The sequence below is a fragment of the Armigeres subalbatus genome, chromosome 1 (genome assembly GCF_024139115.2).
Source record: "Armigeres subalbatus isolate Guangzhou_Male chromosome 1, GZ_Asu_2, whole genome shotgun sequence".
In the NCBI taxonomy this organism is placed as follows: domain Eukaryota; kingdom Metazoa; phylum Arthropoda; class Insecta; order Diptera; family Culicidae; genus Armigeres; species Armigeres subalbatus.
Window position 1 is genome coordinate 148,873,561 of NC_085139.1, and position 17,758 is coordinate 148,891,318.

A 17,758-nucleotide genomic window follows, 5' to 3' on the forward strand; every position below is an offset into this window, starting at 1 on the left:
AGTTGACATTCTTGGCAATGTTTCACATCTGTAACGGGACAAACATTTCTTTTGGGAGACAACAATGAAAGGAAGACATCCGAAAGGAGTTAACGACAGACATTGAAATGAACAACAAGAGGAAAACATTCGATATGCGGTACGACAAACTAGAGGGTCGGCATACTAAGATCACAATATTACGTCAGCGAGGACGAGGGACATGTATTCGAGATCAAGGCCCGCCAACACTTCTCTAATAGGCTTTGGTTGTTTTCCTCGGACCCAGAGATGTTCAGTTAATGCAGATCTGGGGCCGCGATTTTCCTCGCACGCCCACACGACATGATCAATGTCCTGATAATTCTCGCCGCAAACACAGAGATTGCTTTCCGAGAGCCCCATTCTGAAAAGATGTGCGTTCAAAGTGTAGTGATTGGACATTAGGCGACACATGTTTCGAATGAAGTCTCGTCCTATATTCAATTTTTTGAACCATGGACGCTTCGACACCTGCGGGCGAATTGAATACAGCCATCAACCCACCTCCACATTTGTCCATTTCTGCTGCCAGCTGATCAAGGTTTCTGACGAACTAATGAGAAAAAATCATCGAACGTGATTTGCCGATCGTAAATATCACCTTCCACGGCGGCCATATTAGCCAAAGATTCCGCTTTCTCATTTCCCGGGATCGATCAATGAGAAGGGACCCAAGCCATGGTGATTGTGAATGATTGTTTTAATTAAGCACTCCAAGCTTTCCGTATCCCGGTTAGAAGTTACGCTGAGTGCTTTACAGGTTTCATTGACCGAACAGCCTCCAGGGTACTTAGACTGTCGGTGAAGATAAAGAAGTGGTCAGGAGATAGGGATGCAAAATGCTCAAGTGAATAGTGTACAGCAGCTAGCTCAGCGGTACACACGGAACTAAACTCTTTCAGCATAAAGAAGGCGCTATGAAAAACGTTAAAAACACCGAAGCCAGTGGAGTCATCCATTTTTGACCCGTCTGTAAAAAAGCTTCTCTTGTCGCTGGCATGCCCGTATTTGCTTGCAAATAATGGAGGTATGACCTCCGCACGGCGAAAGTCTGGTATTCCATGAACCCCCTGCTTCATGGCCAGATCAAAAGTAACAGAGGAACTGTAAGAATCTGAGAAATTAGCACGATTGGTGTCAACCGAAGATGGGCTTACCTCCAGCGTCATATACCAGTGGGAAATACTCATGAATCGAGATTGAGGATATTGTTCGAGCAGCTTCTCGAAGTTGTCAATGACCAATGGATTGAGAACCTCACAGCGGCTGAGGAACCGGAGCGATAATTCCGATCTGTCAGAAACCGAAACGATCTGTCAGAGGCAGTACTCCCGCAAGTACTTCCAGGCTCATCGTATGAGTCGAATTCATACAACCCAACGTGATACGGAGACAGCGGTACTGAGTCCGTTGAAGTTTCAGCATGTGTGTTTTAGCCGCGGACAGGAAGCAGAAACTACCGTATTCGAGAACCGATAGAATGGTTGTTCGGTACAACGTGATAAGACCTTCGGGATGCGCTCCCCACCAAATTCCCGTTATCGTTCGCATGAAGTTGATTCTTTTCTGGCATTTTTGTGTCAGATACACAATGTGCTTCCCAAAGGTTCATTTCGAGTCGAACCAGACCCCGAGGTATTTAGAAAACATGCTATGAGTGATTGCGTTACCCATCAGTTGGAGTGAAAACTTTGCCGGCTAATGTTTTTTTGAAACCACACAACCATCACAGTTTTCTCCGGAGAGAATGCGATACCCTGCTTTAAAGCCCAAGTAGACAAATTGTCCAGAGTATCTTGCAACGGTCCTTGCAGATCAACTGCGGTTGGCCCCGAAATGGATACAACACAATCTTCTGCAAGCTGTCTTAACGAGCAATTTGGCATGAGACATTCATCGATGTCTCTGACGTAAAAATTGTAAAGAAGGGGACTTAAACATGAGCCCCGAGGGAGACCCATGTAGCTAATTCGTGAAGTTGCCATGAGAAAAATTCATACGCTTCTCTGACAACAAATTGTACAAATAGTTGTTCAAAATTGGTGAAAGTCCACACTCGTGGAGTTTGTCGGATAAGACATCGACGCAAACTGAATCAAAAGCCCCTTTAATGTCCAAAAACACTGAGCCCATTTGCTCTTTTTTAGCGAAGGTAAGCTGAATTTCTGAAGAAAGCAACGCAAGACAGTCGTTCGTTCCCTTACCCCTGCGGAAACCAAATTGTGTATCTGACAACAAACAATTCGATTCAATCCATTCGTCTACCCGGAAGAGAATCATCTTCTCCAACAGCTTCCGAAGACAGGACAACATCGCGATGGGGCGATACGAATTACAATCCGACGCGGGTTTTCCAGGCTTTTGGATGGCTATCACCCTCACTTGCCTCCAATCATCCGGAACAATGTTGCACCCCAGTAACTGGTTGAACAAGCTCAATAGGCGCCTCTTCGCGACGTCTGGGAGGTTTTTGAGCAAATTGAACCTTACCCGAGCAGCACAATTCCGACAAAAATGGTTGCAACAACTTGATTGTGACTGAATCTGGTCACATATCAGTTGCAGAAACCAATGAGGAACATGTGTGCTGCTAGGGTATTCTATCCATCCATGTAGCAGAATTGCTCATGAAAGGAGAGCAAGCGAGAATTAAATCATCGAAAAGGCCCGATCCATATAATCCCTGTCAGCAAAAGCATCACGTGACACTTGCTTCACCGAATCCGGACAAACTTCCTTTGCAAAATCGAGTATCCACCGTGACGAGCCTTCACGATCTACGTTTACGGACGACGCGTTGCGCATTCTTCTCCCGACGATCCACAGAGTTTTCATTGAGGTTTCGCGCGATAAACCTTCAACAAAAGTGCGCCAATATCCACGTTTCTTCACTTTGAGCATCTTCTTGAACTGGATCTCGAGCGCGATGTACCTCCATCATTTGCAAGCAAGTTTGAACGATCGATCCGAGTTTCCGAAATTCCTTAAACGCGTTGGATTTCTCACGATAGAGCTGTGTGCACGCGGTGTCCCACCACGGACTATGTGGTTTCCTACGAACCGAAGCTCATGGCACTGGCCGGCGTTGTGCATGGAGAGCGCTGTCAATAACCAATTGAGATAGAAACTGGTGCTCTTCCCGCGGTGGAAGTGTTTCTATCGACTGTATGCCATTTTCTGTGTTGAACTTAATCCTAAAATAAAAAAAAACACATTAATAAAGTTTAAAAATTAAAAAAAAGACTTTATGCCATCAATGAAGGCCTCCCCATATTTACCTTAATCGATGTGTTTTGTGAGGTCATATGAGAGATCGATAGAAGCGGATTGATTATGTCCATTGGAAATTAAAACTTCGATCGGCAAATGATCACTACCATGGGGATCTTGGACCACCTTCCAAGTACAGTCCAATGATAATGAGCTCGAACAAATGGAAATATCTAGACGGCTATCTGTTGCTGGAGGAGCCACTTGTGTAACTTCTCCTGTATTCGAAATTGACATATTAAAGTCGTCGCAGAGGTCGTATATGATGAACGGTTGTCGTCGTACAGTTCCCCCCAGCCTGTTCCGTAGGAGTTAAAATCTCCCAAGAGCAACCGTGGCTCGGGCATAACCGAGCAGATGTGCGAGAGATCTCTTCGAGATATTGCGGTGTTTGGAGGAAGATATATCGAGGGTATACTGAGGTCTTTTCCTCGAATAGTCACCTGACATGCGACAGCTTCGGTGCCTGACATCGGAGCAAAATCGACCCTATAGAAGGAGTGCTGTTTTTTGAACCCTAAAAGCACCCCTCCATATGGATTTGCCCGATCACGGCGAAGGATGTTAAAATCGGGAAAATGAAGGTTTACATCTGGTGTTAGCCATATTTCACATAGAGCAAAAACATCGCATTATAATTTGTTAACTAAAAATTTAAAAATATCAAATTTTGGAAGAATACTTCGACAGTTCCACTGTAGAATCGAAATCATATGAGCCTTATCGACGAAATTAGTCTTCGAAGGATACGAATGACTCGAGGGGGGGGGGGGGGCATTTATGAAGCCAGCTGCTTTTTGAGAGGAGTCAGAATAGGATGAACAGTTTTGACCATGTTCTTCACGGGGTCGGAAGCATCGAAGTTGAGGATGAGCTCCACGATGCCAGAAAGTGAGAACATTGGAGCGCTCGGAGGTTGTTGTGATGTGAAACCACAAAAGTAGAACGTTTTTGAGTTCCACCTGCGTTTGATTTCGACATGGTGGAATTGGGCTCTCTTTAAGGCTGTTTTCTAGGCTTTTTCGAGGGACGCTGACTTTGTTTTACTCGTTTCCTCGTTGAGCCTTTGAAAACAAAGGCCCAATTTCCAACTTCGGAAAAAACTGGTGAAGCGGCCTTCCTCAGCATTTTGGCGTAGCTAGTCGAGAACGCTGCTGAAGACAACGCTTCTGGTGGTTTCGGCGCTGTATGTACGTCGGGCAAGCTTCAAGAGCATGTGGAAGGCCTTCGTTGCAATAGACACATTTCGGTGGCGTATTGCACGCGCCATCCACATGCTTCTCTCCGCACGATGCACAGCGAGGTTTATTGCAGCAGTACTGAGCGGTGTGGCCCAGCTGCTTGCAAATAATACAATTCATCACCTTCGGTACATACATCCGAACAGGTAGACGTAGTTAGCCAATCACTACGTAGTCAGGCAGTGCGGACCCGGAAAAAGTGACGCAGAAAGAGTCAGACGGGAAATAACTCCGCTTCTCTTCCTCCAGCGACACCGACACCATTTGCTTGCAATCCAGTATCGCAACAGGAGGCAAAGAAGCGTTCTTGAAACGACCGAAACCTTGTTTCAAATCGTCTCATGTCATATTGCCCTCCGTCACCACCCCTGCGATCTCACATACTGCTGACGGTATATAGACCTTATATTCGAGAGCTCACAGGTGGCAATCTCGTTGGCCTGTTTGCGATCACTGACCGTGACGCGAAGCTTACTGGACCCAACCAGGTCAATGGTCGTGACAGACGAGAATCGCTTTTCCAGATCTTTGCTGATCTGACTTATATTCAACCGCTTACCTTTGGGTCGGAAGAAATCAACATACGGCCCACTAGAGTCGGGAGGGTAGGCCTTGTGGCGGGGGGTCGTGGGGGAAACATTGGTGTTCCTAGTGTTTATTTTATTTTGACGCAGAACATCAGAAGCCAACAAGGCATTATTTAACGAGGAATACGATGTACCCCCGCGCATTGCAGACTTTAAATGTCTCGCAGCAGCGAGGCACACACAATTAAACACTTATCACAGGGAAAAAATAACACAAACTAATTACCAAACACACAGGGAAAACGGATTATCAAAAACAGACGTGGTTCAAATTATCAAAAGAGGGGGAAAAAGGGGTTACAACGAGAGAGAGATCAAAAATACTTGTATAAGAATCTAACAATTTCGTATATGCCCAGTTGTTATACAGTTGTGGGTAGATTCTTATACAGAATTGTTAGAAAATCTAACAACCACCGGTTGGGTGTAGCTTAGCCTTCACACTACTATGTCACCGGCTGGGACTTGTAGCAGCACACACCGAACGGACGGCATCTCGCCCGTGCCGCGATCGAGGCTACAGCTGCGGGAGTCGGGACACCACGCCTGTGTTGGTGGAGGCGCACGATCAGTGATGGTGGGTGGTGGGACTGTCGTCTTTGGGCGATGATGACTTCGCCTGCGTGACGATGGACGCCGATGAGTTTTGCAAAAAAAGTTTTTTTTTCGAAAAACGACGAAAACTTTTCAAATGTTTGCTTCAAGCACACTTTCACTCTAGCACAAAAACCTGGCTTTAAGGAAAAAAAACCGGAAGAAGAATCGACCGTACGCGGACTATGCACTGTCTCGCACGGTTGCTCGACGTGGAATGACCCATAGTGTTATACCGACGAATTGAGGTGATGTATTTGCTTCAGGCCACGACACAGCCCCTGTAAAAATTGTGATTCACAGTCCGTAAATACATCAGGCTTCAAACAGAAAAGTGGGGTTCTATAACGGTAGGGGGCCATACAAAAAAAGTTTATTATTTAAATAGCCCGAGGTAAGGGAAAAGGGTTATACACCATTTTCCGTGAAATGTATTTTATGGATCATCGCATGCGGAATCAATTATAGATAGAAACTTATTTTTGCAATATTCTAATTTTCATATCTCTTCATTAAAGCACATCTTCATTCAATTATGAAACATACAAATTATTTGCGCTAATTGCAATTATTTTGGTTAGATGCCTTGGCTGTGCTCAGCACATGTTTCCGGAATGGACAAATTGATACTAAATTTGCGAAAAAGAATCCGTGTCTTGGAAGGTCTCAAACCCTCAATCTCCTACTCTCTAGATAAGCGTGATAACCCCTACACAATAAGACCACTTAAAGGTCCCGTTACGGCGGAACCCAAGGTTAGTTTATTCGGTATTACCTGTCACTGATCGAGTCCGACACTCCAGTATACTCCCGTGTGGTAGCTCTTGGCAACTACTAGGCACGTGTGTGCTATGGCAGTAGCATTGGGAACAAGCAAATGACCTTGTTGCTTGTTTTTGCGATTTTCATCAATAGTGCTTGAGTAGTAGCGTATTATTTTTGCCTTTCTCGTACAAAAAAGTTGTACCGAAAGGCTATATGATCAATCCAAAAACGAATTTTTGATAGGAGGCCCGGAGACCCATAGTGTTATATACCAATGGACTCAGCTCGATGAACTCGGACATAGACATAGTGTGTGTATGTGTACAAATTTCATAGACACACTTTTCGGAATTTAGCATTGACCGTATTATTCGCAACAGGCTCCATTCCACGGGGAATTGTTTGCTATTGAAAATTGGCCAGATAAGACTATGGATTCAGAAGTTATATTAGTATTTGTTTGCACGAGAAAGGCACCAACACAGCTAGGTGGATTAATCAGGGTTTCATATACATATTTTATAATATCCACTTGAAAGACGAGCTCGTTATTCCGCTGCCTAGTCTGCCTTATAAAGCCTGCAGTACACCTCCCGTGAACGTGAAAAAAATGGTGTTTCTATAATAACTATTTGATACATACCCAAAATCGTGAGGGATCATACTACCATGAAAGGCAGATACGACATTTAATTATTAGATGCATAACATAACATAATGTAAAACATAAGGGACCCTCTTTGGCCTAGCGGTAGAAGGCGCTACAGCAGCTTAGGGCGGCCGTGTTCGATTTCCATTGCCGGTCTAGACATTTTTTGGATTGGAAATTGTCTCGATTTTCCTGGGCATAAAAGTATCATCGTGTTAGCCTCATACGAATGTAAAAATGGTACCATGGCTTATAAACCTTACATTTGGCATGTGCAGGGAGCTATTTTTTCGGCAGCAAATCAAATTTTCCATACAAAATTAGGAAATTGCCAATAAAGAAATCAGGGTATGAGCAATAAATAAATATAAAATTTTTACAAATAATGCAAAATTGTCATAAACAATTGACCAACCCCTATACCTGTTTCGGCAAAGCCTTTCGACATCTTTCAGACTATATACTAACGTATCTATTGAGCTACGTGATTGACGATAAATTGAAGCCGCTAAGAGTAAAATTATAAAAAAGTTCATTTCCCATAACAAACTCCAAAATTTAAAACGCGATGCGTAAATCGAGGACGCCTATATTATGCACAATTGATTGGGGTTCGGCGAGATCATCAATAGAAGGCGCTTTAGTAAAATTTTAAATTAAGTTTTGAAATCTTCAAAAACCAATCATCAAAAAGTTCGAATGAAAACGTTTAGCTCTGGTACACTGCACACTAGGAGTGAGCTTTTCGGAAGCAGTGTTCCAAAGCGTATCAATAGATAAGTTTCTCAATAATAATCTTCTTCGTCGGAAAAATATTTGGTAGACGTTTTGGTAACTGGTGACTGTTTTTTCTAGTAATGTTCCTATTTTTGATGAAATTGGTGTTCTAACACTAAGCTGTCCTTCGCCATACATTTTTTTGCGGTAAAATCATGGTAGATCACCGTAGATATTCTTGTTTATCGATTGGAATATTAAGAACAGAACTAATGAACAGTTTGGTATATCATAGATGTCGAACGAATTCTGTAGTATGTCTTTAATGGTGAAACGAAGTACCGGGGAGCTAATTCATAAAAATAGTGGGAACATCGTAGATATTCTTGTTGATTGTTTTGAATATTAAGATCTGAATTGAATGACTGCTCATTCTTTTTCGTCAACAAATGGACATGGGAGGGATGGGAATAACTTCGAGCTACTTCGAGCTGCTCATTGGACAGCACTATTGAAACATATCTGGACAGGCGCATGACATTAAAATTTCAGCATAATTGCTAAAGGAAGCAAAGCTCTATCTCTTAAAACCGATTTTTGACAGCTGATATTCGTCTTAGGTCATGTATGACCCATCCGTATTGAATCTGTTGAACACTTCTGCTTCAAACCTCCTCAATTAAAAGTAGATAGAAGCGAAAAACAAATATTATTTTTACATCGTATTCTGTTTACATTCCTTAATCAGTGACGTAAAAAGTGAATGAGAAGCATAACTACGAATTTTACAAATTTTCATTACGAATTTAAATCATACATAGCACGTAAAAGTGAAAGAAGACATACATAAATGCAAAGAAAAAAAGACTGGCACTAAACCGTCGACGTGATCGGCTTAGAGATAACATAATTTTGCCGCACCATCAACCGGGCATAAGTGTGCTCAGTGAGTGGAAAAGGAAAGAGAGTGAAAACAACCTTGACATTGAAATCGATCATGTGTTTGTACAAGTATTTTTTTTCTGCGAGTCAAGGTTATACACGCATCGCTGTGTGAACGAAAAAGGTGGGCAACGAATGAAGGAAATCAATTTATTACACTTGATTGGCTGGTACGGAATGTTTTAGCCCCGGTTTTAGCAATATAATAGCGTTTCTCAAACTATACATCGCGAGCACCGGTGTTTAATACACATGCAAGAAAAATACTAACTTGAGACCCTTATAAGGGGTTTAAACACGTGCAAAAAAACTAACTTGAGAGCCTTATTAGGGGCTTTTTTTAGCGGTTTAGCGGTTAGGGTTGACAATTTTGTCGACTTTCCTGAGCATGTTGTAGTTCCAGTTGAAAATGGAAGAAGGCATTTTATGAGAAAAATCGAATCAGCTGGTTTTCTCGTGTTTATCTACTTTGACAATTAGTGGGAGCCCGTTTGTTTGGTAATTTCGCGCTGAACATTCCGATGGGTCCCATCATCAAACCGACATGTTTTACTTTTCGGTTACCGGGGCTTTAGATCAAAGTTTTTCAAATGATTCTTGAAATGTGTCGTTAGATTATTCATACCATTGCATTCTGAGCATGAAATATTGAAGAAAACATGAATGTAAAGTAAAACGTTGCAAACAATATTTTGTGTTCGGACCTAATGGAATGTTCACGCAGAATCATAACAAAACAAAACATTGAAAGTAAATAAACGGGCCACCGCGAAACGTCTCATAAAATACCTTAGTGCGCTCTCACTTCTACAAAAAAAAATGTTTCGAGGGAAATGATAGCCTTTCGATACAACTCAGTTGTAGGGAAAGGGGGCAATATGCCCTAGCTAAACTAAAGCTACTTTAATGTCTTAGCTGTAACGGTTTTCGTAGGTATTTTTGATTTATGCAACAATTAAACAACATAGCTAGCTGATGTCATCTTAAAATTGTTGAGTGCTTGTTTCTGGACTTTAGGTTTAATAAAGTATTGAGTTAACCCTACGAAAAAATGCATAAAAAGCAAAGAAAAAAACAGGTGGTGTTTAAATAGTAGACAGCGCATGAAGGCGCATAGTACATTGTAGGTTAGTTCCACTAACAAAATGTTAGAAGCTCCACCCAAATTTCGGTTTAAACTACATACCTTCCTATTTATCTTTTTCATACCTTTTTCCCTTAACCTCCAAAAGTTTAGGACTAGTTTTGTTATGTCCATTCCAAACACGATAAATATGTAAAATCGACATTTCTTCTTATTGGCATTACATCCCCCACTGGTACATTGCCGCCTCGCAGCTTAGTGTTCATTCAGCACTTCCAAAGTTATTAACTGCGAGGTTTCTAAGCCATTGTACTATTTTTGCATTCGTATATGTATCATGAGGCTAACACGATGATACTTTTATGCACAGGGAAATCGAGATAACTACCAATCCGAAAATTGTCAAGACCGGCACCGGAAATCGAACCCAGCCACCGTCAGCATGGCCTTGCTTTGTAGCCACGCGTCTTACCGCTAGGCTAAGGAGGGCCCCATGAAAAAAAAAACGAAATGCATTTTTTATTATTTTGGCCGAATATTCACCCGTAGTTAATCAATCTGCAAGTTCTGCTGATTGACTGCGTTGTAAAAAATCCTACCTTTCAATCGGCATGGAACGTATGCACATGATTTATAAGACCCTTAACCATTTAAAAAACCTCAAACGATGCATACTTTAACGTAATGCCTGCATAGACAAACTAATTTTATGAATTTTTAAACATTTAAAAAAATCATACTAAAGTGGTTGAATTGGATAAATGACAGTTATCTTGAAGAACAAGCTTATGTACGGTACAAACAAATCACGCTCACGAGACAGCTGAAAGCCTACCTATTTACGCACTTGAGATGTAAGATAAACTGGTAACCAGTAATTGGTAACTGGTTAAAGACAGACTACTGCCACGCCTATATTAGGCTCATTGCCTGTGAACAGCGTAGAAGATAATAAAGTATTATTTCCCGTAACATTCTTGAAGTTTCTCCTGATGTGAAATTCACCCTTTCATTATTCGGTATTTAAGGCAAAGGGCCTTAGAGTTCAGTAACATATTCTTTGAAGACAAAGAGTTAATTGAATTAAAGTAAAATTTAAATGACGATAAACTAATTTTTAGAGTGTCAAAGTTAACGATATATACATATGACTTTCATGAGCATGCATGAGCATGAGCATGAGCATGATTGACCGCCCACGGTTGCTACTCCGTTATTGCCAGGTCAGCTGTAATTACACAGAGAACCAACAGATGAAGTTTGGGATTAACATCATCTTCAATGTGTAAGAACTGGTGACCCAAAAATCAGCAATACCAGCGCCGGCCGTGTCCGAATGCAGGTCAATTGAGGAATGGGTAGGAGAATGTTGACATGATTCTCGCTTTGATAGAAGCCGACGAGTCATCTGCACTTCCACGAGAAATCACTGGGATGTTGGATATATGGGGTAGGGAGTGTGGCAGGGTTCGTTTTGGTAAACGGTATGCCGTGTATAGCGTGTAGTTTGATCGATAAAAACAAAACTTATTATTTTAATTTAAAGCCGCACAAAGCAGAACAAAATTTCGGTGACCGGCTGATCGATCTGCTTACCGCACAAAGCAGAAGAAAGTTTCGATGACCGGCCGATCGTTCTGCTTCCCGAAGAAAACTTGTCTGACCGCGATCTAAACTTTAATTTTCTAATTAAGGTGAGTTACGGCGGCGTCCAAAAATGGCAGCCACAATGGCCGTGCTATCTCTCACCTCGCGTTTTTGCTCGCACAAATGTGAATATTTAGGCGGTTAGCACATCTGGAAACCATTTTTTCATGTATGCTGCAAGTGAGCAAAAGTGAAAAACTACTTTTTGCTTTTGTCTGTCGTTTACTTTTCAAGTTATGTGCCCTCAAAAGTGCTATGTAGATTTGAAATTGGGCTCCAACGCGATTCACCTTAACTTACTCACCCGCACTACGCAGAACAAAATGTCGGTGACCGGCCGATCGTTCTGCTTCCCGCACAAAGCAGAACACATTTTTGATGACCGGCTGATCGTTCTGCTTAATGAAGAAAACATGGACGCGATCTACGATCGTTCTACGTTCTACAAAACACGAACAAACCTGCACTGATTGTTTCACTTTCTTATTAATTTACCCACCCGCACAACAGAATCGGACATTTAGATAATCGCGCGATCATTTTATGTCCAGTACAAAGCTTAGCTAAGCTTAACTTAGAGTGACTGTACATATCAATGGTTGCTACTCCGTCTTGTTCTATTGTTCATCCTTCGCGAGAATAAACAATCAATCGCTCAAAGTGAGCGATTGTTCATTTGTATTTTCGTTTAAGCGTTCGCGTCATCATTTCTTGAACGTAAGAAAAGCAGAAAAATGCGATTAAAATTGAAAATAAGGAGATATTCACGGTTGTTCAACTACAATGTTATCGGAAAGCTAATGTCAATCGGCATACCTTATTTTATCTCAATTTGAGGTTAAATAAAAATGCACAGCCAGATATATTTCGTTAATTTACGATTATTTTACAAGTCATTTATTTTTCATTACTTTCTTTTGCGTGGGTTATGAGCATGTTTTTATTTAGTTTCCTTAATAGGGCATAGGGAAAATACTAAAAAATATTGATTATAGTAGTAATGGATGAGACATAGCGAGATGCGAAATCAAGATCAAAAGGTGTCTGGTTTTTAAATATGTTCCAAAAAGTTACTGTCAATCATAAGACTAGAGAAAATGAAAAAAACAGTTGTATTTGAAGCAACTTGTGTCAATTCAAAGTCCTAAGCAAATCCCGACATAATGTTGTATGTATATCTCAACAAAACTATATGTCTACCCTTGGGCCTAATGGCTCCGCTTAAAAGCAAGAAAAGTATATAAATTGCTGAATCTTAAACCGGATCAGCTCCCAGTTGATAATCACAATTGATTTGCAGAACATTATACTTTTTTTGTCTTTATTTGAGAGGTTTTCAGCCCTAGGCTGGCTCACCTCTTTGACATAAAACTTCACATAGACGCTGTTTTAAGGATGCAGTTCTGAATCTAATTTAAACTGGAAAAATCTGATGAAATGTTGAATAAAAAATGCCGTCGGAATGAAGTCTACAGATGTAGAAATCATAAAAATCACCATCTGCAAGAATTTTCAGACCTTTGGTCTAATCATTATATAATCCAGGGCGACAATGGCACCGAGTTTTTAAAAGATAGGGGTGTTGACATAATACATACCTATAGGATAGAGCATACCTCTTAAAGCTCGAATCAATGGGGCAGTCGAGCCAGTGGAGCATAAAGGCACTGTCAGCTTCCAGGATAGACAGTGGAAACTGGGGTCATGTTCTTCATGAGTATTACCTGGATCTGGTTCACTCACGCCTTGCTGTGACCCTAGACCCCAGGCTTGCTTGAAATATTCCAAAATGGATTCAACTTTTCTGCCGGAGCATTTCAGACTTGTGGCAAAACTCAATCCATTTTCGATGCTTCAGTGGATTCTCGTTCGGACCATTAGTTAGTATCGTCACCGCAGAATGGACTTTGAGTTGGATTGACTTTACGTTGCTCCACTTTTTCAATACTTTTTCGAATGATGCGGAATCTAACATCATCGAGGAAGGAGAAGTCCTGGGCTGAATCTTCTTAATAAATACTTAATAAATACTCAGCAAAAAATAATTTGGAAAATTTCAGGTTGTCAAAAACACCATAAGGCTAACACGATGATACTTTTATGCCCAGAAAAGTCGAGACAATTTCCAATCCGAAAATTGCCTAGACTGGCACCGGGAATCGAACCCAGCCACCCTCAGCATGGTCTTGCTTTGTAGCTGCGCGTCTTATCGCACGGCTAAGGAGGGCACCCTAATATACAGCTCTCAAAAAAGCTGTTCATACAGACTTTCTTCTTCCTAGTTTTATAGACTATTCAGATTACGCTATTTATGATTATGAATATCATGATAAAGAGTAACTTGATGCCAATTTCCATACATTCAATTTTCCTCCTCATATTTGTCACGATAATTTATCTTCATAAATAGCGTAATCTAAATAGGCTATTATACGAATATTGATACTGTGACACAGCACATAAAATATGTAGCACGGGCAGATCCTTTTATACCAAACGGCATTAGGACAAAAAAACTTTAAACCACGACGAATTGCGGTGATATCTGTGTGTATATCTAATATCTATGTGTGCGCGACACGCACGTGCGCAAAAAAAATCTCACTCATTATCAGGCACTTAGGTATATCCTTTAACAATTTTCTCGCAACATGTTATATCGGTCGAGGAATCTGTCTGTCCTAATATATAACTATGGAGCTCAGAAGTTTTGGCCCATATTTTTAATGTTTTGCACAAAGCTAAAACACACGAAAAAGGATTCATCATTTTCCAGACTCTTATCATTAACCGGTTTGCTTCTTGTTTATAATTGATAATTGGCCTTTTATAATGCACGATAAAGGCACTATTATCGCTAGAGAGGTAAATCAGCTTTTTTTTTATTAAATTCTCAACATAGACAAGACTTGCAGATTCTGTATCATCACTAAGTACCTAGGTGGCCTAGATCAGGAGAACATGAATTCAGAGTTTTGGATCCCACGACCAACTTCTTCTTATTGGCATTACATCCCCCATTGGGAACAGTGCCGCCTCGCAACTTATTTATTAAGCACTTCCACATTTGTTAACTGCGAGGTTTCTAAGCCAAGTAACCATTTTTGAATTCGTATATCATGAGGCTAACACGATGATACTTTTATGTCCAGGGAAGTCGAGAAATTTTCCAACCCGAAAATTTCCTAGAACGGACCGGGAATCGCACCCAGCCACCTTCAGCATGGTCTTGCTTTGTAGTCGCGCATCTTACCGCACGGCTAAGGAAAGCCCCATACTTAAAAGTTTGGAGATTTCACTTCAGGACAAAAACAAATTTGGGCGTAAATCGGTCCTATAGAAAATCGTTCAAGCTTTTCAAGTAAAAATATTTCTTCTGTTCAAGATGTGGGGAAATCTGAAAATATCGAAGAATAAAGTCGACTGAACAAGACACAAAATGAACTGCGAACTTCAGGAAGCAGAAGAGAAAAAAAGAAGTGAATATGTCAGAACAAGGGCCCATAAGTTATACGATAGACTTTTGTATGGAACGACTTTATGCAAGGTTATAGATGATGAATGTTGATGAGCGAAATTCGATTATAAAATGCTCCCATGGAACCAGTTCTACACAATCCGTGATGGTAAAGTATTGACGATGTTGATAAGCCAGCTTATTTAGAAAAAATAAGTAAAAAAGCAATGAGGTAGAAAGCAATTTGTAAGTGTGTACTGCTTTCAAATGCATTCGCAACAATCGTTGCAATGCCAGTTGATTGAGAGAATCTTTGTTGTGGCGGCTACTGACCATATCCGAAAGCATCATAACCCAGTACTATTTTTATATTACGCGTAGTCTGGTACAAAGCAAGAGGAGTCGAATCCGTACTCAAGAAAGTGGATTCTCTAAACTATTCCCAGGAAATTCCTCTTCAACCTTTCTGGGCTATGACAAAGGCACATTTGTGAAAGCATATTAAAGCAGCGGACTCCATCACAACTTTTGAAAAACGATTGAAAATGTAGCCTAAATCGTTGACAAACGGTCTGTGCTGAGGCTTAAAGGGTACCATCTGATCATACCTTGGCGTACGACTAAATGGATCTCGGATAAGTGATGCTGAACTGCAGTAAAACATATTACATAAACACGAAACAATAAGCACAGAGAAACAGACGTCTCACTCAACATATGTTCCATCGTACACCTTTTTAACGGTTTATTTAACTTTTTGTAGGTGGTCAATCGGCCACCGATGGCGCTTTCATCGATTTTGCTTGTGTTTGACGTTTGCACACTACCGCCATCTGGTTGCCGCTTGGCCACTCACCGGGATTTTAGCATTGGGTTACAATCACGGATCGTGACGATGATTTTGATTGCATTTTGTTCTAAGTGAGACGTCTGTTTCTCTGTGCAATAAGCATTTTTTTTTTCCAAAAGCCAAAGTCCAAACCAAAGTTAAATGTTATTTTTAAATCGTGCTTATACTTTACTGGGACACCCTATATTACAGTGCGGCGAAAAAGCAGAGCATGGAGTTGGTTTCGTAATGATGGGCAAGCAGATGGAGCGAGTTTTGAGATGGAAACTAATTAGCGAACGGATTTGTGCGTTGAAGATACGGGGCAAATTCATCAACTACAGCCTAATCAACATCTATGCACCGACAAACGATGACACGTTTTGATAAAGTTTTATGCTGCCATCATACGCACATCTGTTTCATGTTTGCTGGGATTTCCTATGTACATGGAACAGTTATGCGTTTAACGGCAGTGTTTTTTTCTTCCTAAGCAATGGAGGGGGAATCTGCTCAACAGACATCCTGGTTTGACCAGGAAGTGCGGGGTTAGGGATCACCGAGGGAGGCAGGACTACATCCCCGACCCGCTAAACCGTTTCCATTGCCGCCAAGCCCATAGTCCCTTCGGTACAACCAGAAAGTAATGCTTCAAAGGGGGGCCAGTGCACAACGCACCCTCGAGGTTATCTGCGTGTCCTTGCAGCACCGAACATCGTAACTCACTTTTTTAGAAGAACATCATGGTATCGTGCCAGCGCGTTGCCGGCTTTCCAGGTGGCCTTACCACGCCCTATGTCCTCGGAAGGTGGGAAGGGTCGACTTCGCGCCTGCTTCCCTCTGCACGACTGGTATCAAGAATGATGATGCCGCGTGCACCCCAAATTGACCTTTCTGCGATAGGGCCTATTCGCCAGCACACAGAGGGACTTGCCGACGCGGTGCCTACGCCTGCCCCAGCCTTGACGAGGACCCCTTTCCGTTCTCGGGCTCGGAACCCGCCCGGTTGACCGACGCCGCAAAAGCGACGATACCATGTTGTTCTTCGCGCGGCCACTTGTTCGATAAAAGGATCGAATTCGAACACAGAGCATGACCACCGGTATGACCCATGAAGCCGACTCAGATCCCTTGGACCACTTCTTATTTGCGCCTGACCTAGCCATCCTTGAGTCCACGCGCCACCTTCTGTGTAGCTCCGAGACGATTTGGGCGATATCCGATAAAACGGCGTTCCAGCCAACTTCATCTTTACACATCCTCCGAACTAGGTTGTCCGGGGTAGTGTCCAGACCACATGTGGCAAGCATGTGGTCACACATTGCGCGAAAACGTGAGCACACGAACAACACGTGTTCCACCGTTTCCTCTAAACCTGCGCACACCAAACACTCGGGCGAGGCCGAGCAAGCCAGCTGCGTTACCTGCACTGTGATTTTGCATCACGCTTAAACGCCGGGCACATCGAACCCCCCATGGGGTGCTTGCTGTTCACAGCTTTGCTGGAACAAATCAAACAATTGGGAGGGTTCGTGCAGCATTGTGCCTTATGTCCCTCCAATCCGCAGCGTCGGCAAAGATTGCTTCTGTCAGGGCCTTTGCAGTCCCATTGCTTGTGCCCCGGTTCCAGGCACTTGAAGCAAACTTCGGGTTGCTCGTATATGCCCACACAGGGCATACCGACCATCGCTCCCTAACTTGACTACCTTGGAGGCGTCCGCTGCAGATAGCCGAACCAATGCTACCTGCGTCGCTGCCGGACCTTTCCGTAGCCGAACGGCTGCGGTGTTCGTCTCCACTTCACACTGTCGCCGCAGTGCCGTGACAAGCTCTTCGACTTCGGTGATCTCGTCCAGGTCACCTTGTTCACCCTCACCTTGACCGTCTCGCCTAGAACTTCCTCCGCCAACTTCTTGTAGGCGGCGCCCTTTTGCGAGACACCCCGCTTCAGCTCG

The 17,758-nt window shown here is 42.3% G+C and overlaps 1 protein-coding gene across 1 annotated transcript in view; it reads left to right on the forward strand.

The window, feature by feature from the left end:
* The window catches only part of LOC134205234 (ABC transporter G family member 20), a 119,141-nt gene that overhangs the window by 67,690 nt on the left and 33,693 nt on the right, over positions 1-17,758 (forward strand). The window lies entirely within an intron of this gene.